Raw genomic sequence first — 24,083 nt, 5'->3', positions numbered from 1 at the left:
ATATTAAAGTGAGGAGAGGTGTTATTATTATTATTAAAGGTAGGAGAGGTGAGACAAGATGAGAGGGAAGAGGTAGAGTTATTGGTACTGAATCTTTCCCCTTTCTCTTGACAGGTGCAACCCATCGTTTATACGCTGCATAAAGCCAAACAGACAGAAGGTAGGTCTCCACATCACAGTTTAACAGTGATATTGTTGGTACGCTGCATAAAGCCAAACAGACAGAAGGTAGGTCTCCACATCACAGTTTAACAGTGGTATTGTTGGTACGCTGCATAAAGCCAAACAGACAGAAGGTAGGTCTCCACATCACAGTTTAACAGTGGTATTGTTGGTACGCTGCATAAAGCCAAACAGACAGAAGGTAGGTCTCCACATCACAGTTTAACAGTGGTATTGTTGGTACGCTGCATAAAGCCAAACAGACAGAAGGTAGGTCTCCACATCACAGTTTAACAGTGGTATTGTTGGTACGCTGCATAAAGCCAAACAGACAGAAGGTAGGTCTCCACATCACAGTTTAACAGTGGTATTGTTGGTACGCTGCATAAAGCCAAACAGACAGAAGGTAGGTCTCCACATCACAGTTTAACAGTGGTATTGTTGGTACGCTGCATAAAGCCAAACAGACAGAAGGTAGGTCTCCACATCACAGTTTAACAGTGGTATTGTTGGTACGCTGCATTAAGCCAAACAGACAGAAGGTAGGTCTCCACATCACAGTTTAACAGTGATATTGTTGGTACGCTGCATAAAGCCAAACAGACAGAAGGTAGGTCTGCACATCACAGTTTAACAGTGGTATTGTTGGTACACTACATTAAGCCAGACAGTCAGAAGGTAGGTCTCCACATCACAGTTTAACAGTGGTATTGTTGGTACGCTGCATTAAGCCAAACAGACAGAAGGTAGGTCTCCACATCACAGTTTAACAGTGGTCTCCACATCAGAAGGCAGGTTTCCACATCACAGTTTAACAGTGGTATTGTTGGTACACTACATTAAGCCAGACAGTCAGAAGGTAGGTCTCCACATCACAGTGTGAAAGAGTTTAATTTTGGGACTGGGGGGTAGTATTGAGAAACTGGGATGAATAAGGTGCCCAGAGTAAACTGCCTGCTACTCAGGCCCAGTTGCTAATATATGCATATTATTAGTAGGTTTGGATAGTAAACACTCTGTTTCTATAAGTGTTTGAATGATTTCTGTGAGTATAACATAACTCATATGGCAGGCAAAAACCTGAGAAAATATCCAACCAGGAAGTGGGGAATCTGAGGTTTGTAGTTTTTCAAATCACTGCCTATCGAATATACGGGTCATATTGCACTACCTATGGCTTCCACTAGATGTCAACAGTCTTTAGAACCTTGTTTGATGCTTTTACTGTGATGGAGGAGAGAATGAGAACTGTTTGAGCCAGAGGTCTGCCGGAGTGCCATGAGCTGATCACTTGCGCTCACGTGAGAGTTAGCTGCGTTCGATCTCATTTCTACAGACAAAGGAATTCTCCAGTTGGAACATTATTGAAGATTTATGTTAAAAACATCCTAAAGATTGATTCTATACTTCGTTTGACATGTTACTACGACCTGTAATATGACCATTCATCTGAACTTTCGCCTGGACTTGCCGGTGCGTCGTGAGTTTGGATTGTGTGCTAAACGCACAAACAAAAAGGAGGTATTTGGACATAAATGATGGACTTTATCGAACAAATCAAACATTTATTGTGGAACTGGGATTCCTGGGAGTGCATTCTGATGAAGATCATCAAAGGTAAGTGAATATTTATAATGCTATTTCTGACTTCTGTTGACTCCACAACATGGCGGATATCTGTATGGCTTGCTTTGTTGTCTGAGCGCTGTACTCAGATTATTCCATGGTGTGCTTTTTCTATAAAGTTGTTTTGAAATCTGACAGCGGTTGCATTAAGGAGAAGTTTATCTAAAGTTCCATGCATAACACTTGTATCTTTTATCACTGTTTATTATGAATATTTCTGTAAATTGATGTGGCTCTCTGCAAAATCACCGGATGTTTTGGAACTACTGAACATAATGCGCCAATATAAATATGAACTTTATCAAACAAAACATACATGTATTGTGTAACATGAAGTCATATGAGTGTCATCTGATGAAGATCATCAAAGGTTAGTGATTCATTTTATCTCTATTTTTTGCTTTTTGTGACTCCTCTCTTTGACTGGAAAAATGGCTGTGTTTATCTGTGACTAGGTACTGATCTAACATAATTGTTTGGTGTGCTTTCATCGTAAAGCCTTTTTGAAATCGGACACTGTGGCTGGATTTACAATAAGTTTATCTTTAAAATGGTGTAAAATACTTGTATATTTGAGGAATTTTAATTATGGGATTTCTGTTGTTTGGAATTTGGCGCCCTGCACTTTCACTGGCTGTTGGCGAGGTGGGGCGTTACCGTCCCACATATCCCAGAGAGGTTTTTACAGTGATATTGTTGGTATTGCCATAATATGTGTGTGTTTGCTTGTATGTGTAGGAGCCAGGTGTGTTTGAGACGGAGCTGGTCGGCAGTCAGCTGAGGTATTCTGGTATCTTGGAGACCATCAGGATCCGGAGAGAGGGTTACCCTGTTAGACTGGCCTTCAACGTCTTCCTGTTTAGGTAACACCCAGTTAGACTGGCCTTCAACATCTTCCTGTTTAGGTAACACCCTGTTAGACTGGCCTTCAACGTCTTCCTGTTTAGGTAACACCCAGTTAGACTGGCCTTCAACGTCTTCCTGTTTAGGTAACACCCTGTTAGACTGGCCTTCAACGTCTTCCTGTTTAGGTAACACCCTGTTAGACTGGCCTTCAACGTCTTCCTGTTTAGGTAACACCCTGTTAGACTGGCCTTCAACGTCTTCCTGTTGAGGTAACACCCAGTTAGACTGGCCTTCAACGTCTTCCTGTTTAGGTAACACACCCTGTTAGACTGGCCTTCAACGTCTTCCTGTTTAGGTAACACACCCAGTTAGACTGGCCTTCAACGTCTTCCTGTTTAGGTAACACCCTGTTAGACTGGCCTTCAACGTCTTCCTGTTTAGGTAACACCCTGTTAGACTGGCCTTCAACGTCTTCCTGTTTAGGTAACACCCAGTTAGACTGGCCTTCAACGTCTTCCTGTTTAGGTAACACACCCTGTTAGACTGGCCTTCAACGTCTTCCTGTTTAGGTAACACACCCTGTTAGACTGGCCTTCAACGTCTTCCTGTTTAGGTAACACACCCAGTTAGACTGGCCTTCAACGTCTTCCTGTTGAGGTAACACCCAGTTAGACTGGCCTTCAACGTCTTCCTGTTTAGGTAACACACCCAGTTAGACTGGCCTTCAACGTCTTCCTGTTTAGGTAACACCCAGTTAGACTGGCCTTCAACGTCTTCCTGTTTAGGTAACACACCCTGTTAGACTGGCCTTCAACGTCTTCCTGTTTAGGTAACACACCCTGTTAGACTGGCCTTCAACGTCTTCCTGTTTAGGTAACACACCCAGTTAGACTGGCCTTCAACGTCTTCCTGTTTAGGTAATACCCAGTTAGACTGGCCTTCAACGTCTTCCTGTTGAGGTAACACCCAGTTAGACTGGCCTTCAACGTCTTCCTGTTGAGGTAACACCCTGTTAGACTGGCCTTCAACGTCTTCCTGTTTAGGTAACACACCCAGTTAGACTGGCCTTCAACGTCTTCCTGTTGAGGTAACACACACACACCCTCTAACCCTGACCCTATCTCAGGTATCAGTCCCTGGTGTGGACAGCCTCCTCTAACCTGTGTGTTTGTGTGTCTCAGGTATCAGTCCCTGGTGGGGACAGCCTCCTCTAACCTGTGTGTTTGTGTGTGTCAGGTATCAGTCCCTGGTGGGGACAGCCTCCTCTAACCTGTGTGTTTGTGTGTGTCAGGTCTCACACCCTGGTGGGGACAGCCTCCTCTAACCTGTGTGTTTGTGTGTGTCAGGTACAAGTCTCTGGTGGGTGTGAAGCAGCCTCCAGCTCCTGATGGGGAGAACTGTGTCATCATGCTCAGCAAACTGGTTCCCCTCCGACCCGGGGCCTACCAAGTAGGAGTGACTAAGGTATTCATCTATACCTAACCCCTAACCCTCCGACCCGGGGCCTACCAAGTAGGAGTGACTAAGGTATTCATCTATACCTAACCCCTAACCCTCTGACCCGGGGCCTACCAAGTAGGAGTGACTAAGGTATTCATCTATACCTAACCCTCCGACCCGGGGCCTACCAAGTAGGAGTGACCAAGGTATTCATCTATACCTAACCCCTAACCCTCCTACCTGGGGCCTACCAAGTAGGAGTGACTAAGGTATTCATCTATACCTAACCCCTAACCCTCCTACCTGGGGCCTACCAAGTAGGAGTGACTAAGGTATTCATCTATACCTAACCCCTAACCCTCCTACCCGGGGCCTACCAAGTAGGAGTGACTAAGGTATTCATCTATACCTAACCCCTAACCCTCCTACCCGGGGCCTACCAAGTAGGAGTGACTAAGGTATTCATCTATACCTAACCCCTAACCCTCCTACCCGGGGCCTACCAAGTAGGAGTGACTAAGGTATTCATCTATACCTAACCCCTAACCCTCCTACCGGGGCCTACCAAGTAGGAGTGACTAAGGTATTCATCTATACCTAACCCCTAACCCTCCTACCTGGGGCCTACCAAGTAGGAGTGACTAAGGTATTCATCTATACCTAACCCCTAACCCTCCTACCTGGGGCCTACCAAGTAGGAGTGACCAAGGTATTCATCTATACCTAACCCCTAACCCTCCTACCTGGGGCCTACCAAGTAGGAGTGACTAAGGTATTCATCTATACCTAACCCCTAACCCTCCTACCTGGGGCCTACCAAGTAGGAGTGACCAAGGTATTCATCTATACCTAACCCCTAACCCTGCTACCTGGGGCCTACCAAGTAGGAGTGACTAAGGTATTCATCTATACCTAACCCCTAACCCTCCTACCTGGGGCCTACCAAGTAGGAGTGACTAAAGTATTCATCTATACCTAACCCTCCTACCCGGGGCCTACCAAGTAGGAGTGACCAAGGTATTCATCTATACCTAACCCCTAACCCTCCTACCTGGGGCCTACCAAGTAGGAGTGACTAAGGTATTCATCTATACCTAACCCCTAACCCTCCTACCCGGGGCCTACCAAGTAGGAGTGACTAAGGTATTCATCTATACCTAACCCCTAACCCTGCTACCTGGGGCCTACCAAGTAGGAGTGACTAAGGTATTCATCTATACCTAACCCCTAACCCTCCTACCTGGGGCCTACCAAGTAGGAGTGACTAAGGTATTCATCTATACCTAACCCCTAACCCTCCTACCCGGGGCCTACCAAGTAGGAGTGACTAAGGTATTCATCTATACCTAACCCCTAACCCTCCTACCCGGGGCCTACCAAGTAGGAGTGACTAAGGTATTCATCTATACCTAACCCCTAACCCTCCTACCCTGGGCCTACCAAGTAGGATGACTAAGGTATTCATCTATACCTAACCCCTAACCCTCCTACCCGGGGCCTACCAAGTAGGAGTGACTAAGGTATTCATCTATACCTAACCCCTAACCCTCCTACCTGGGGCCTACCAAGTAGGAGTGACTAAGGTATTCATCTATACCTAACCCCTAACCCTCCTACCTGGGGCCTACCAAGTAGGAGTGACTAAGGTATTCATCTATACCTACCCCTAACCCTCCTACCTGGGGCCTAACAAGTAGGAGTGACTAAGGTATTCATCTATACTTAACCCCTAACCCTCCTACCTGGGGCCTACCAAGTAGGAGTGACTAAGGTATTCATCTATACCTAACCCCTAACCCTCCTACCCGGGGCCTACCAAGTAGGATGACTAAGGTATTCATCTATACCTAACCCCTAACCCTCCTACCCGGGGCCTACCAAGTAGGAGTGACTAAGGTATTCATCTATACCTAACCCCTAACCCTCCTACCCGGGGCCTACCAAGTAGGATGACTAAGGTATTCATCTATACCTAACCCCTAACCCTCCTACCCGGGGCCTACCAAGTAGGATGACTAAGGTATTCATCTATACCTAACCCCTAACCCTCCTACCCGGGGCCTACCAAGTAGGAGTGACTAAGGTATTCATCTATACTTAACCGCTAACCCTCCTACCCAGGGCCTACCAAGTAGTTGTTACGAAGGTAACCATCTACACCTAACCCCTAACCCTCCTACCCAGGGCCTACCAAGTAGTAGCTACTAAGTTGAGCATGTTAATTCAGGATGTGTTGTGTGGGTGAGAGACCAGAACCTCTTCACCTGGCTTCCTGTTCCTGTACAACACTTTCAGTGACAATGTAAACTACAGTCCAACAGTGATGTCTGGTTGTTCTCTCTGTGTGTGTTGTTCCAGCTGTTTCTGAAGGAGGACGTGTACCAGTTGTTGGAGTCTAAGAGAGCGTGTCCGTCAGGTGGCGGCCCTCACCCTGCAGAGATACACACGCATGTTCTTTGTCAGGAAACGATACAAGGAGTTCAGAACCAAGATCATCAGACTACAGGCCTACTGTAGAGGCTTCCTCACCAGGTACTGACCCTAACCTCTGACCCCTGACCTCTTACCCTGATCCCTGGGTAAAGAACACACAACCACCCTCACTACAGTTCCCAGCAGAGTAAAGAACCCACAACCACCCTCACTACAGTTACCAGACAGGGTATAGAACCCACAACCACCCTCACTACAGATACCAGACAGGGTATAGAACCCACAACCACCCTCACTACAGTTACCAGACAGGGTAAAGAATACACAATCACCCTCACTACAGTTACCAGACAGCTTTAGAACCCACAACCACCCTCGCTACAGTTACCAGACAGGGTATAGAACACACAACCCCCCTCACTCCAGATACCAGACAGGGTATAGAACCTACAACCACCCTTACTACAGTTACCAGACAGTTTTAGAACCCACAACCACCCTCACTACAGATACCAGACAGGGTATAGAACCCACAACCACCCTTACTACAGATACCAGACAGGGTATAGAACACACAACCACCCTCACTCCAAATACCAGACAGAGTAAAGAACCCACAACCACCCTCACTACAGTTACCAGACAGGGTATAGAACCCACAACCACCCTCACTCCAGATACCAGACAGCTTTAGAACCCACAACCACCCTCACTACAGATACCAGACAGGGTATAGAACCCACAACCACCCTCACTACAGATACCAGACAGGGTATATAACATACAGCCACCCTTCCTACAGTTACCAGACAGGGTAAAGAACCCACAACCACCCTCACTCCAGATACCAGACAGCTTTAGAACCCACAACCACCCTCACTACAGATACCAGACAGGGTATTGAACCCACAACCACCCTCGCTACAGTTACAAGACAGGGTATAAAACCCACAACCACCCTCACTACAGTTACCAGACAGGGTAAAGAACCCACAACCCCCCCTGCAACAGTTACCACACAGTGTAAAGAACACATAACCACCCTTACTACAGATACCAGACAGGGTAAAGAACACGTAACCACCCGATGGCAACCTAATGATTTTACCACGGTACATACTGTAAGCACTGTAAAACTACTGCGACGTCTGTGTTACTTCTCCCTCTGTCTCTCCTTCCATCCTTCTCCCTCTGTCCCTCCTTCCCTCCTTCTCCCTCTGTCTCTCCTTCCCTCCTTCTCCCTCTGTCCCTCCTTCCCTCCTTCTCCCTCTGTCTCTCCTTCCCTCCTTCTCCCTCTGTCTCTCCTTCCCTCCTTCTCCCTGTCTCTCCTTCCCTCCTTCTCCCTCTCTCTCCATCCCTCCTTCTCTCTCTGTCTCTCCTTCCATCCTTCTCCTCTGTCTCTCCTTCCCTCCTTCTCCCTCTTGTCTCTCCTTCCCTCCTTCTCCCTCTTGTCTCTCCTTCCCTCCTTCTCCCTCTTGTCTCTCCTTCCCTCCTTCTCCCTGTCCCTCCTTCCCTCCTTCTCCCTCTGTCCCTCCTTCCCTCCTTCTCCCTGTCTCTCCTTCCCTCCTTCTCCCTGTCTCTCCTTCCCTCCTTCTCCCTCTGTCTCTCATTCCCTCCTTCTCCCTCTCTCTCCTTCCCTCCTTCTCCCTTTCTCTCCTTCCCTCCTTCTCCCTGTCTCTCCTTCCCTGCTTCTCCCTCTGTCTCTCCTTCCCTCCTTGTCCCTCTCTCTCCCTCCCTCCCTCCCTTTCTCTGCCTTACTCATTCCCTTTCTCCTCTCATCCCTCCCTCTCTCTCTGCCTTTCTCATTCCCTCCCTCCCTCCCTACAGGAAGCGCTATTTGAAGATGAGAAAGAGTCTGGTCAAGTTTCGTTCTCTCATCCACATGTACGTCACCCGCAAGAGATACATCAAGGTACGATGCACAAGACAGTACACACACTACACACCATTACACACACTACACAACATTACACACACTACACACCATTACACACAGTACACAACTATATGCTCACTACACACCATTACACACACTACACAACATTACACACACTACACAACATTACACACTACACAACATTACACACAATACACAGCACACACCATTACACACAATACACGATACACAATACACAACATTACACACAATACAGTACACAACATAATACAGTACACAATACAGTACACAACACAACACAATACACAACATAATACAGTACACAATACAGTACACAACACAACACAATACACACAACACACAACATTACACACAATACACAACACACCCTACACACCATTACACACACTACGCAACATTACACACAATACACAACACACCCTACACAACATTACACACAATACACAACACACCCTACACAACATTACACACAATACACAACATACTACAGTACACAACACAACACAATACAGTACACAACACAATACACAGCACATCACACTACACAACATTATACACAACCACACTACACGCCATTACACACAATACACAACACACCCTACACAACATTACACACAATACAGTACATACACTACACACGATTACACACACTACACAACATTACACACAATACACAACACACACCATTACACACAATACACAACTATATGCACACTGCACACCATTACACACACTACACACCATTACAGACAATACACAACGCACAATACACAACTATATACACAACACACTACACAACATTACACACACTACACATTACACACAATACACAACATTACACACAATACACACCACACCCTACACACCATTACACACAATACACAACTATATACAAACCACACTACACAACATTACACACAATACACAACTATATACACAACACACTACTTGACATTACACACACTACACAACACACAATACACAACTATATACACAACACACTACACACAGTACACAACATTACACACAATACACAACTATATACACAACACATTACACACAATACACAACTATATACACAACACACTACACAGCATTACACACAATACACAACACACACTACACACCATTACACACAATACACAACACACACTACACAACATTACACACAATACATAGCACACACTACACAACATTACACACAATACACAACATTACACACAATACACAACATTACACACACTACACAACATTACACACACTGCACAACATTAAACACAATACACAACACACCATTACACACCATTACATACAATACACAACACACAATACACAACATAAGACAGTACACACACTACGCAACATTACACACAATACACACCATTACACACACTACACACCATTACACACACTAAACAACACACTACACAACATTACACACAATACACAACACACCCTACGCAACATTACACACAGTACACACCAAGAGATACATCAAGGTACGATGCACAAGACAGTACACACACTACACAACATTACACACAATACACAACACACTATACACAACTATATACACAACACAGTACACAGCATTACACACAATACACAACACACCCTACACATTACACACAATACACAACACACAATACACAACTATATACACAACACAGTACACAACATTTCACACAATACACAACACACAATACACAACATAATACAGTACACAACACAATACAGTACACAACACAACACAATACACAACATAATACAGTATACAACACAACACAATACAGTACAGTAAACAACACAATACACACATAATACCGTACACAACACAATACACAACATGATACTGTACACAACACAATACAGTGCACAATACAGTACACAACACAATACAGTACACAACATAATACAGTCCACAACATAATACAGTACACAACATAATACAGTACACAACACAATACAGTACACAACATAATACAGTACACAACATAATACACAACATAATACAGTACGCAACATAATACACAACATAATACAGTACACAACATAATACAGTACACAACACAATACACAACATAATACAGTACACAACATAATACAGTACACAACATAATACAGTACGCAACATAATACACAACATAATACAGTACACAACATAATACACAACATAATACAGTACGCAACATAATACAGTACACAACACAATACAGTACACAACATAATACAGTACACAACATAATACAATACACAACATAATACAGTACACAACACAATACAGTACACAACATAATACAGTACACAACATAATACAATACACAACATAATACAGTACACAACATAATACAGTACACAACATAATACACAACATAATACAGTACACAACATAATACAGTACACAACACAATACACAACATAATACAGTACACAACATAATACAGTACACAACATAATACACAACATAACACAATACACAACATTATAGACAACATAACACAATACACAACATAATACACAACCAAATACAGCAAACAACATAATACAGTACACAACATAATACAGTACACAACATAATACACAACATAATACAGTACGCAACATAATACAGTACACAACACAATACAGTACACAACATAATACAGTACACAACATAATACAGTACGCAACATAATACACAACATAATACAGTACACAACATAATACAGTACGCAACATAATACAGTACACAACACAATACAGTACACAACATAATACAGTACACAACATAATACAATACACAACATAATACAGTACACAACACAATACAGTACACAACATAATACAGTACACAACATAATACAATACACAACATAATACAGTACACAACATAATACAGTACACAACATAATACACAACATAATACAGTACACAACATAATACAGTACACAACATAATACACAACATAACACAATACACAACATTATAGACAACATAACACAATACACAACATAATACACAACCAAATACAGCAAACAACATAATACAGTACACAACATAATACAGTACACAACATAATACACAACATAACACAATACACAACATAATGCAGTACACAACATAATACAGTACACAACACAATACAGTACACAACCTAATACAGTACACAACATAATACAATACATAATACAGTACACAAAATAATACAGTACACAACATAATACAGTACACAACATAATACAGTACGCAACATAATACAGTACACAACATAATACAGTGCACAACATAATACAGTACACAACATAATACAATACATAATACAGTACACAACATAATACAGTACACAACACAATACAGTACACAACATAATACAGTACACAACATAACACAATACACAACATAATACAGTACACAACATAATACAATACATAATACAGTACACAACATAATACAGTACACAACACAATACAGTACACAACATAATACAGTACACAACATAATACAGTACACAACATAATACAGTACACAACATAATACAGTGCACAACATAATACAGTACACAACATAATACAGTACACAACATAATACACAACATAACACAATACACAACATAATACAGTACACAACATAATACAGTACACAACATAATACAGTACACAACATAATACAGTACACAACATAATACAGTACACAACACAATACAGTACACAACATAATACAGTACACAACATAATACAGTACACAACAAAGATGACCTGTTCTAGTTAGGGTTAATAATGACCTGTTCTAGTTAGGGTTAATAATGATCTGTTCTAGTTAGGGTTAATAATGATCTGTTCTAGTTAGGGTTAATAATGATCTGTTCTAGTTGGGGTTAATAATGATCTGTTCTAGTTAGGGTTAGTAATGATCTGTTCTAGTTAGGGTTAGTAATGATCTGTTCTAGTTAGGGTTAATAATGATCTGTTCTAGTTAGGGTTAATAATGATCTGTTCTAGTTAGGGTTAGTAATGATCTGTTCTAGTTAGGGTTAATAATGATCTGTTCTAGTTAGGGTTAATAATGATCTGTTCTAGTTAGGGTTAGTAATGATCTGTTCTAGTTAGGGTTAATAATGATCTGTTCTAGTTAGGGTTAGTAATGACCTGTTCTAGTTAGGGTTAATAATGACCTGTTCTAGTTAGGGTTAATAATGATCTGTTCTAGTTAGGGTTAATAATGACCTGTTCTAGTTAGGGTTAGTAATGATCTGTTCTAGTTAGGGTTAATAATGATCTGTTCTAGTTAGGGTTAATAATGACCTGTTCTAGTTAGGGTTAATAATGATCTGTTAGTAAAGCTGACCTGTTCTAGTTAGGGTTAGTAATGACCTGTTCTAGTTAGGGTTAGTAATGATCTGTTCTAGTTAGGGGTAATAATGATCTGTTAGTAAAGCTGACCTGTTCTAGTTAGGGTTAGTAATGACCTGTTCTAGTTAGGGTTAATAATGACCTGTTCTAGTTGGGGTTAATAATGATCTGTTCTAGTTAGGGTTAGTAATGATCTGTTCTAGTTAGGGTTAATAATGACCTGTTCTAGTTAGGGTTAATAATGATCTGTTCTAGTTAGGGTTAGTAATGACCTGTTCTAGTTAGGGTTAGTAATGATCTGTTCTAGTTAGGGTTAATAATGACCTGTTCTAGTTAGGGTTAATAATGATCTGTTCTAGTTAGGGTTAATAATGATCTGTTCTAGTTAGGGTTAATAATGATCTGTTCTAGTTAGGGTTAATAATGATCTGTTAGTAAAGCTGACCTGTTCTAGTTAGGGTTAGTAATGATCTGTTCTAGTTAGGGTTAGTAATGACCTGTTCTAGTTAGGGTTAATAATGATCTGTTCTAGTTAGGGTTAATAATGACCTGTTCTAGTTAGGGTTAATAATGATCTGTTCTAGTTAGGGTTAATAATGATCTGTTCTAGTTAGGGTTAGTAATGATCTGTTCTAGTTAGGGTTAATAATGATCTGTTCTAGTTAGGGTTAGTAATGATCTGTTCTAGTTAGGGTTAATAATGATCTGTTCTAGTTAGGGTTAGTAATGATCTGTTCTAGTTAGGGTTAATAATGACCTGTTCTAGTTAGGTTAGTAATTATCTGTTCTAGTTAGGGTTAGTAATGATCTGTTCTAGTTAGGGTTAGTAATGATCTGTTCTAGTTAGGGTTAATAATGATCTGTTCTAGTTAGGGTTAATAATGACCTGTTCTAGTTAGGGTTAATAATGATCTGTTCTAGTTAGGTTAGTAATGATCTGTTCTAGTTAGGATTAATAATGACCTGTTCTAGTTAGGGTTAACAATGTTTTATTCTGTTGTAGATGAAGCTGGAGGCCCGCAGGAAAGCAGAGGAGGAGAGGAGGAGGAGAGAGGAGGTGAGTAGAGGAGAGGAGGAACGAAAAGTAGTAGGAAATAATATGAGGAAAGGAGAGGGAGGAGGAGAGAGGAGGTGAGGAGAGGAGGAGGGGGTGCATAGAGGAAGAGGAGGAGGAGGGAGATGGTGAGTAGAGGAGGGAGAGAAGGAGATGGTGAGTAGAGGAGGAGGGAGATGGAGAGTAGAGGAGGAGGAAGAGGAGGGCGATGGTGAGTAGAGGAGAGGAGGGGGAGACGGGAAGGGAGATGGAGAGGAGGGGGAGAGGAGGGGGAGAGGAGGAGGAAGATGGTGAGTAGAGGAGGGAGAGAAGGAGATGATGAGTAGAGGAGGAGGGAGATGGAGAGTAGAGGAGGAGGAAGAGGAGGGCGATGGAGAGGAGGGGGAGAGGGGAAGGGAGATGGAGAGGAGGAGGAGATGAGAGGAGGGGGAGAGGAGGAGGGAGATGGTGAGTAGAGGAGAGGAGGGGGAGAGGAGGAGGAGATGAGAGGAGGGGGAGAGGAGGAGGGAGATGGTGAGTAGAGGAGAGGAGGGGGAGAGGAGAGGAGGGGGAGAGGACGAGGGAGATGGTGAGTAGAGGAGAGGAGGGGGAGAGGGGGAGGGAGAGGAGAGGGAGGGGGAGAGGACGAGGGAGATGGTGAGTAGAGGAGGAGAGGGGGAGGGAGATGGAGAGGAGGAGGAGATGAGAGGGGGGGAGAGGAGGAGGGAGATGGTGAGTAGAGGAGGGGGAGAGGAGGATGGAGAGGAGAGGAGAGGAGGGGAGGGAGGGGGAGGGGGGATGGTGAGTAGAGGAGGAGGGATAGGAGGAGGAAGATGGAGAGTAGAGGAGGGAGAGGAGGAGATGGTGAGAAGAGGAGAGGAGGAAAGAAAGGGATAAGGAAATTATATGAGGAAAAGAGAGGGAGGAGGAGGGAGATGGAGAGTAGAGGAGGAGTGGAAAATGGTGATTAGGAGGACGAGGGAGATGGAGAGTAGAGGAGGAGATGGGGAGTAGAGGAGAGGAGGAAAGAAATGGAGTAGGAAATTATGAGGAAAGGAGAGGGAGGAGGAGGGCGATGGTGAGTAGAGGAGAGGAGGGGGAGATGGAGGAGGGAGATGGAGAGGAGAGGAGGTGGAGAGGGGGAGGTAGATGAGATGAGGAGGAGGGAGATGGTGAGTAGAGGAGAGGAGGGGAGAGGATGAGGGAGAGGGAGAGAGAGGAGAGGGAGGGGGAGAGGGGGAGGGAGATGGAGAGGAGGAGAGGGGGAGAGGAGGAGGAGATGAGAGGAGGAGGGAGATGGTGAGTAGAGGAGAGGGAGGGGGAGAGGGAGAGGAGGGGGAGAGGAGGAGGGAGATGGTGAGTAGATGAGAGGAGGGGGAGAGGAGGGGGAGAGGAGGAGGGAGATGGTGAGTAGAGGAGAGGGAGAGGGTGAGTAGAGGGAGAGGGGGAGGAGAGGGAGGGGAGAGGAGGAGGAGATGAGAGGATGGGGAGAGGAGGAGGGAGATGGTGAGTAGAGGAGAGGAGGGGGAGAGGAGGAGAGAGGTGGAGAGGAGAGGAGAGGAGGGGGAGAGGAGGAGGGAGATGGAGAGGAGACGGAGAGGAGAGGAGGGGGAGAGGAGGAGGGAGATAGAGAGGAGAGGAGGGGGAGAGGAGGAGGGAGATAGAGAGGAGGAGGGAGGCATCTCTTACATCTTGCTGTGTGTGTGTGTGTGTGTGTGTGTGTGTGTGTGTGTGTGTGTGTGTGTGTGTGTGTGTGTGTGTAGGAGCTGACGAAGAGAGAGGTGGTTAACGTCACACACCTGGTGATCCCTGCCGAGCTTGGCTCTTTACTGCAGGCTGCATCAGGTTAGTGTGTGTGCATGTTACATGCTGACTCTCTGCTCCTCACGTCTCTCTGTCTAGCTCTGGTCCAGCTCCTCACGTCTCTCTGTCTAGCTCTGGTCCAGCTCCTCACGTCTCTCTGTCTAGCTCTGGTCCAGCTCCTCACGTCTCTCTGTCTAGCTCTGGTCCAGCTCCTCACGTCTCTCTGTCTAGCTCTGGTCCAGTTCCTCACGTCTCTCTGTCTAGCTCTGGTCCAGTTCCTCACGTCTCTCTGTCTAGCTCTGGCCCAGTTCCTCACGCCTCTCTGTCTAGCTCTGGTCCAGTTCCTCACGTCTCTCTGTCTAGCTCTGGTCCAGCTCCTCACGTCTCTCTGTCTAGCTCTGGTCCAGTTCCTCACGTCTCTATGTCTAGCTCTGGTCCAGGTCCTCATTGTGTCTAGGTGGCAGAGAGCTCCAATCTGAGTGTCTAGCTCTGGTCCAGATCCTCACGTCTCTCTGTGTGTCTAGGTGGCAGAGAGCTCCATTCTGAGTGTCTAGCTCTGGTCCAGCTCCTCACGTCTCTCTGTGTGTCTAGGTGGCAGAGAGCTCCATTCTGAGTGTCTAGCTCTGGTCCAGCTCCTCACGTCTCTCTAGGTGGCAGAGAGCTCCATTCTGAGTGTCTAGCTCTGGTCCAGCTCCTCACGTCTCTCTGTGTGTCTAGGTGGCAGAGAGCTCCATTCTGAGTGTCTAGCTCTGGTCCAGCTCCTCACGTCTCTCTGTGTGTCTAGGTGGCAGAGAGCTCCATTCTGAGTGTCTAGCTCTGGTCCAGCTCCTCACGTCTCTCTGTGTGTCTAGGTGGCAGAGAGCTCCATTCTGAGTGTCTAGCTCTGGTCCAGCTCCTCACGTCTCTCTGTGTGTCTAGGTGGCAGAGAGCTCCATTCTGAGTGTCTAGCTCTGGTCCAGGCACCACACATCCAGGAGCAGAACCAGCTGACTCTACCGCTGGACATCAACGACTACCCTTCAGCCGCTACGCACAACTCTACTTCAGGGTAACGCACCACTCATTCAATTCAATTCTCTCTCCCTGTACACTCTGGTTCATTCAATTCAGTTCTCTCTCCCTGTACACTCTGGTTCATTCAATTCAGTTCTCTCTCCCTGTACACTCTGGTTCATTCAATTCAATTATCTCTCCCTGTACACTCTGGTTCATTCAATTCAATTCAATTATCTCTCGCTGTACACTCTGTTTCGTTCAATTCAATTCAATTATCTCTCCCTGTACACTCTGGTTCATTCAATTCAATTCAATTATCTCTCCCTGTACACTCTGGTTCATTCAATTCAATTCAATTATCTCTCCCTGTACACTCTGGTTCATTCAATTCAATTATCTCTCGCTGTACACTCTGTTTCGTTCAATTCAATTCAATTATCTCTCCCTGTACACTCTGTTTCAATTCAATTCAATTTAATTCAATTATCTCTCCCTGTACACTCTATTTCATTCAATTCAATTCAATTCTCTCTCCCTGTACATTCTGTGGTATTCAATTCTCTCTCCCTGTACACTCTTTCATAAAATTAAATGTAATTCTCTCTCCCTGTACATTCGATTTCAATCAATTCAATTCGCTCTCCCTGTACACTCTTTCATTAAATTAAATTGACTTCTCTCTCTTTGTACACTCTCTCTTTGTTTCATTCAGTTCAATTTTCGCTATCTGTACATTCTATTTCATTCAATTCACATTCCAGGTCAGTCTGTCAATTTAATGCCTCTCAATTCCAATGTTAGGTCAAATCCGTGAATTCAATTCCCAATTCAATATTATCCCCAACATTTCCACAAATTTCAATTCAATTCTCTCAGGCTTTCAGTCATATCAGTGTACAGACAGCCTAGTTATATTGGAAATACAGACAGCCTAGTTATATTGGAAATACAGACAGCCTAGTTATATTGGAAATATAGAAATACAGACAGCCTAGTTATATTGGAAATACAGACAGCCTAGTTATATTGGAAATACAGACAGCCTAGTTATATTGGAAATATAAAATACAGACAGCCTAGTTATATTGGAAATACAGACAGCCTAGTTATATTGGAAATATAAGATACAGACAGCCTAGTTATATTGGAAATATAAAATACAGACAGCCTAGTTATGTTGGAAATATAAGATACAGACAGCCTAGTTATATTGGAAATATAAAATACAGACAGCCTAGTTATATTGGAAATACAGACAGCCTAGTTATATTGGAAATATAAAATACAGACAGCCTAGCTATATTGGAAATATAAAATACAGACAGCCTAGTTATATTGGAAATACAGACAGCCTAGTTATATTGGAAATATAAAATACAGACAGCCTAGTTATATTGGAAATACAGACAGCCTAGTTATATTGGAAATATAAGATACAGACAGCCTAGTTATATTGGAAATATAAAATACAGACAGCCTAGTTATATTGGAAATATAAGATACAGACAGCCTAGCTATATTGGAAATATAAAATACAGACAGCCTAGTTATATTGGAAATATAAGATACAGACAGCCTAGCTATATTGGAAATATAAAATACAGACAGCCTAGTTATATTGGAAATACAGACAGCCTAGTTATATTGGAAATATAAAATACAGACAGCCTAGTTATATTGGAAATACAAAATACAGACAGCCTAGTTATATTGGAAATATAAGATAAAGACAGCCTAGCTATATTGGAAATATAAAATACAGACAGCCTAGTTACTTTGAAAATACAGACAGCCTAGTTATATTGGAAATATAAAATACAGACAGCCTAGTTATATTGGAAATATAAAATACAGACAGCCTAGTTATATTGGAAATATAAAATACAGACAGCCTAGTTATATTGGAAATACAGACAGCCTAGTTATATTGGAAATAAAGAAATACAGACAGCCTAGTTATATTGGAAATAAAGAAATACAGACAGCCTAGATATATTGGAAATATAGAAATACAGACAGCCTAGTTATATTGGAAATAAAGAAATACAGACAGCCTAGTTATATTGGAAATATAGAAATACAGACAGCCTAGTTATATTGGAAATGTAGAAATACAGACAGCCTAGTTATATTGGAAATATAGAAATACAGACAGCCTAGATATATTGGAAATATATAATTACAGACAGCCTAGTTATATTGGAAATAAAGAAATACAGACAGCCTAGTTATATTGGAAATACAGAAATACAGACAGCCTAGTTATATTGGAAATATAGAAATACAGACAGCCTAGATATATTGGAAATATATAATTACAGACAGCCTAGTTATATTGGAAATAAAGAAATACAGACAGCCTAGTTATATTGGAAATATAGAAATACAGACAGCCTAGTTATATTGGAAATACAGACAGCCTAGTTATATTGGAAATATAGAAATACGGACAGCCTAGTTATATTGGAAATACAGACAGCCTAGTTATATTGGAAATACAGACAGCCTAGTTATATTGGAAATACAGACAGCCTAGTTATATTGGAAATACAGACAGCCTAGTTATATTGGAAATATAGAAATACAGACAGCCTAGTTATATTGGAAATATAAAATACAGACAGCCTAGTTATATTGGAAATATAAGATACAGACAGCCTAGCTATATTGGAAATATAAAATACAGACAGCCTAGTTATATTGGAAATATAAGATACAGACAGCCTAGCTATATTGGAAATATAAAATACAGACAGCCTAGTTATATTGGAAATACAGACAGCCTAGTTATATTGGAAATATAGAAATACAGACAGCCTAGTTATATTGGAAATATAAAATACAGACAGCCTAGTTATATTGGAAATATAAGATACAGACAGCCTAGCTATATTGGAAATATAAAATACAGACAGCCTAGTTTTATTGGAAATACAGACAGCCTAGTTTTATTGGAAATACAGACAGCCTCGTTATATTGGAAATACAGACATAACGTTGAACAGAATGAAAATGAATCCTGCAGTCAATGTTTGATACAATGTCCATTCATTCCATTCATATAGAAATATAGACAGCCTAGTGTCCATTCATTACCTGGGAAACGTTAAAATACCAAATTCTAATGCAATTCCAAAGATTAAATGTTTTACAATTTAAAATTAAATTGCAATTCAGAAAGTCCAAACAGTCGAATTCTAATTCAATTCCGAAACTTGAAGATGGTTGAAATTCTAAATGAATTCCACATAAATTCTCCTCATCTTGAGTGAATTCAAGAATTTAATTGGAATTTCAAATGAGACTGGAATTGACACCAACCCTGACGTACACATGTCTAATCTCCAGGGTCTGACCCCTGACCCTCTCTCTGTTACGAGCCTATGGGATATGTTTCGTATTGCATCAAACAACAACATTGACGAATACGCTGATTCGGTGAGCGAGTTCATTAGAACGTGCGTTGAAGATGTCGTTCCCATAGCATCGATTTAAACATTCCCAAACCAGAAACCTTGGATTGATGGCAGCATTCGCGTGAAACTGAAAGCGCAAACCACTGCTTTTAATCAGGGCAAGGTGACCGGAAACATGACCGAATACAAACAGTGTAACTATTCCCTCCGCAAGGCAATCAAACTTTGAGAGACTAGTCAAGGACCATATCACCTCGACCCTACCTGCCACCCTAAACCCACTCCAATTTGCTTACCGCCCAAATAGGTCCACAGACGATGCAATCTCAACCACACAGCACACTGCCCTTACCCATCTGGACAAGAGGAATACCTATGTGAGAATGCTGTTCCTCGACTACAGCTCGGCATTTAACACCATAGTACCCTCCAAGCTCACATCAAGCTCGAGACCCTGGGTCTCGACCCCGCCCTGTGCAACTGGGTACTGGACTTCCTGACGGGCCGCCCCCAGGTGGTGAGGGTAGGCAACAACATCTCCACCCCGCTGATCCTCAACACTGGGGCCCCACAAGGGTGCGTTCTGAGCCCTCTCCTGTACTCCCTGTTCACCCACGACTGCATGGCCACGCACGCCTCCAACTCAATCATCAAGTTTACGGACGACACAACAGTGGTAGGCTTGATTACCAACAATGACGAGACGGCATACAGGGAGGAGGTGAGGGCCCTCGGAGTGTGGTGTCATGAAAATAACCTCACACTCAACGTCAACAAAACTAAGGAGATGATTGTGGACTTCAGGAAACAGCAGGGGGAACACCCCCCTATCCACATCGATGGAACAGTAGTGGAGAGGGTAGTAAGTTTTAAGTTCCTCGGCGTACACATCACAGACAAATTGAATTGGTCCACTCACACAGACAGCATCGTGAAGAAGGCGCAGCAGCGCCTCTTCAACCTCAGGAGGCTGAAGAAATCGGCTTGTCACCAAAAGCACTCACAAACCTCTACAGATGCACAATCGAGAGCATCCTGGCGGGCTGTATCACCACCTGGTACGGCAACTGCTCCGCCCACAACCGTAAGGCTCTCCAGAGGGTAGTGAGGTATGCACAACGCATCACCGGGGGCAAACTACCTGCCCCCCAGGACACCTACAGCACCCGATGTCCCAGGAAGGCCATAAAGATCATCAAGGACAACAACCACCCGAGCCACTGCCTGTTCACCCCGCTATCATCCAGAAGGCGAGGTCAGTACAGGTGCATCAAAGCTGGGACCGAGAGACTGAAAAACAGCTTCTATCTCAAGGCCATCAGACTGTTAAACAGCCACCACTAACATTGAGTGGCTGCTGCCAACACACTGACACTGACTCAACTCCAGCCACTTTAATAATGGGAATTGATGGGAAATGATGTAAAATATATCACTAGCCACTTTAAACAATGCTACCTAATATAATGTTTACATACCCTACATTATTCATCTCACATGTATACGTATATACTGTACTCTATATCATCGACTGCATCCTTATGTAATACATGTGTCACTAGCCGCTTTAACTATGCCACTTTGTTTACATACTCATCTCATATGTATATACTGTACTCGATACCATCTACTGTTTCTTGCCTATGCTGTTCTGTACCATCACTCATTCATATATCTTTATGTACATATTCTTTATCCCCCTACACTTGTGTCTATAAGGTAGTAGTTTTGGGAATTGTTAGCTAGATTACTTGTTGGTTATTACTGCATTGTCGGAACTAGAAGCACAAGCATTTTGCTACACTCGCATTAACATCTGCTAACCATGTGTATGTGACAAATAAAATTTGATTTGATTTGATGTTTGGGATGCTAATGGTTCCCTTGGAGAGGACCCTGACGTACACATGTCTAATCTCCAGCATCTGACCCCTGACCCCTGACCCTCTCTCTGTTAGGAGCCTATGTTTGGGATGCTAACGGTTCCCTTGGAGAGGACCCTGACGTACACATGTCTAATATCCAGGGTCTGACCCCTGACCCCTGACCTCTCTGTTAGGAGCCTATGTTTGGGATGCTAACGGTTCCCTTGAGAGGACCCCATGTACAGATGAGGACCTCCGACAGGGAGCTCTGGAGCTGACCCTCTGTTCATTATGGAGCCTATGTTTGGGATGCTTCAACGGTTCCCCTTGGAGAGTGAGTCCTGTTCATGTAGTCTGTTCAGATGAGGTGACCTCCGACAGGGAGCTCTGGAGCTGTTCATTATGGTGAGTCTGTTCATTATGGTGAGTCCTGTTCATTATTGTGAGTCCTGTTCATTATGGTGAGTCTGTTCATTATGGTGAGTCCTGTTCATTATTGTGAGTCCTGTTCATTATGGTGAGTCCTGTTCATTATGGTGAGTCCTGTTCATTATGGTGAGTCCTGTTCATTATGGTGAGTCCTGTTCATTATGGTGAGTCCTGTTCATTATGGTGAGTCCTGTTCATTATGGTGAGTCCTGTTCATTATGGTGAGTCCTGTTCATTATTGTGAGTCCTGTTCATTATGGTGAGTCCTGTTCACTATGGTGAGTCCTGTTCATTATGGTGAGTCCTGTTCATTATGGTTCCTGTTCATTATGGTGAGTCCTGTTCATTATGGTGAGTCCTGTTCATTATGGTGAGTCCTGTTCATTATGGTGAGTCCTGTTCATTATGGTGAGTCCTGTTCATTATGGTGAGTCCTGTTCATTATGGTGAGTCCTGTTCATTATTGTGAGTCTGTTCATTATGGTGAGTCCTGTTCATTATGGTGAGTCCTGTTCATTATGGTGAGTCCTGTTCATTATGGTGAGTCCTGACTGTTCATTATGGTGAGTCCTGACTGTTCATTATGGTGAGTCCTGACTGTTCATTATGGTGAGTCCTGTTCATTATGGTGAGTCCTGTTCATTATGGTGAGTCCTGTTCATTATGGTGAGTCCTGTTCATTATGGTGAGTCCTGTTCATTATGGTGAGTCCTGTTCATTATGGTGAGTCTGTTCATTATGGTGAGTCCTGTTCATTATGGTGAGTCCTGTTCATTATGGTGAGTCCTGTTCATTATGGTGAGTCCTGTTCATTATGGTGAGTCCTGTTCATTATGGTGAGTCCTGTTCATTATGGTGAGTCCTGATTGTTCATTATGGTGAGTCCTGATTGTTCATTATGGTGAGTCCTGTTCATTATGGTGAGTCCTGTTCATTATGTTGAGTCCTGTTCATTATGGTGAGTCCTGACTGTTCATTATGGTGAGTCCTGTTCATTATGGTGAGTCCTGTTCATTATGGTGAGTCCTGTTCATTATGGTGAGTCTGTTCATTATGGTGAGTCTGTTCATTATGGTGAGTCCTGTTCATTATGGTGAGTCCTGTTCATTATGGTGAGTCCTGTTCATTATGGTGAGTCCTGTTCATTATGGTGAGTCCTGTTCATTATGGTGAGTCCTGTTCATTATGGTGAGTCCTGTTCATTATGGTGAGTCCTGTTCATTATTGTGAGTCCATTATGGTGAGTCCTGTTCATTATTGTGAGTCCTGTTCATTATGGTGAGTCCTGTTCATTATGGTGAGTCCTGTTCATTATTGTGAGTCCTGTTCATTATGGTGAGTCCTGTTCATTATGGTGAGTCCTGTTCATTATGGTGAGTCCTGTTCATTATGGTGAGTCCTGTTCATTATGGTGAGTCCTGTTCATTATGGTGAGTCCTGTTCATTATGGTGAGTCCTGTTCATTATGGTGAGTCCTGTTCATTATGGTGAGTCCTGACTTCATTATGGTGAGTCCTGACTGTTCATTATGGTGAGTCCTGTTCATTATGGTGAGTCCTGTTCATTATGGTGAGTCCTGTTCATTATGGTGAGTCCTGTTCATTATGGTGAGTCCTGTTCATTATGGTGAGTCCTGTTCATTATGGTGAGTCCTGTTCATTATGGTGAGTCCTGTTCATTATGGTGAGTCCTATGGTGAGTCCTGTGTTCATTATGGTGAGTCCTGTTCATTATGGTGAGTCCTGTTCATTATGGTGAGTCCTGTTCATTATGGTGAGTCCTGTTCAT

At 43.1% G+C, this 24,083-nt stretch overlaps 1 pseudogene; it reads left to right on the top strand.

The window, feature by feature from the left end:
• Nucleotides 1-24,083, top strand: part of LOC135530979 (unconventional myosin-XV-like) — a 135,852-nt pseudogene that overhangs the window by 85,696 nt on the left and 26,073 nt on the right.

Source organism: Oncorhynchus masou, unplaced genomic scaffold, assembly GCF_036934945.1.
Source record: "Oncorhynchus masou masou isolate Uvic2021 unplaced genomic scaffold, UVic_Omas_1.1 unplaced_scaffold_1474, whole genome shotgun sequence".
Classification (NCBI taxonomy): Eukaryota; Metazoa; Chordata; class Actinopteri; order Salmoniformes; family Salmonidae; genus Oncorhynchus; species Oncorhynchus masou.
The sequence above is the reverse complement of the archived record's forward strand: the minus strand, read 5'-3'. Positions and strand labels throughout refer to the sequence as shown.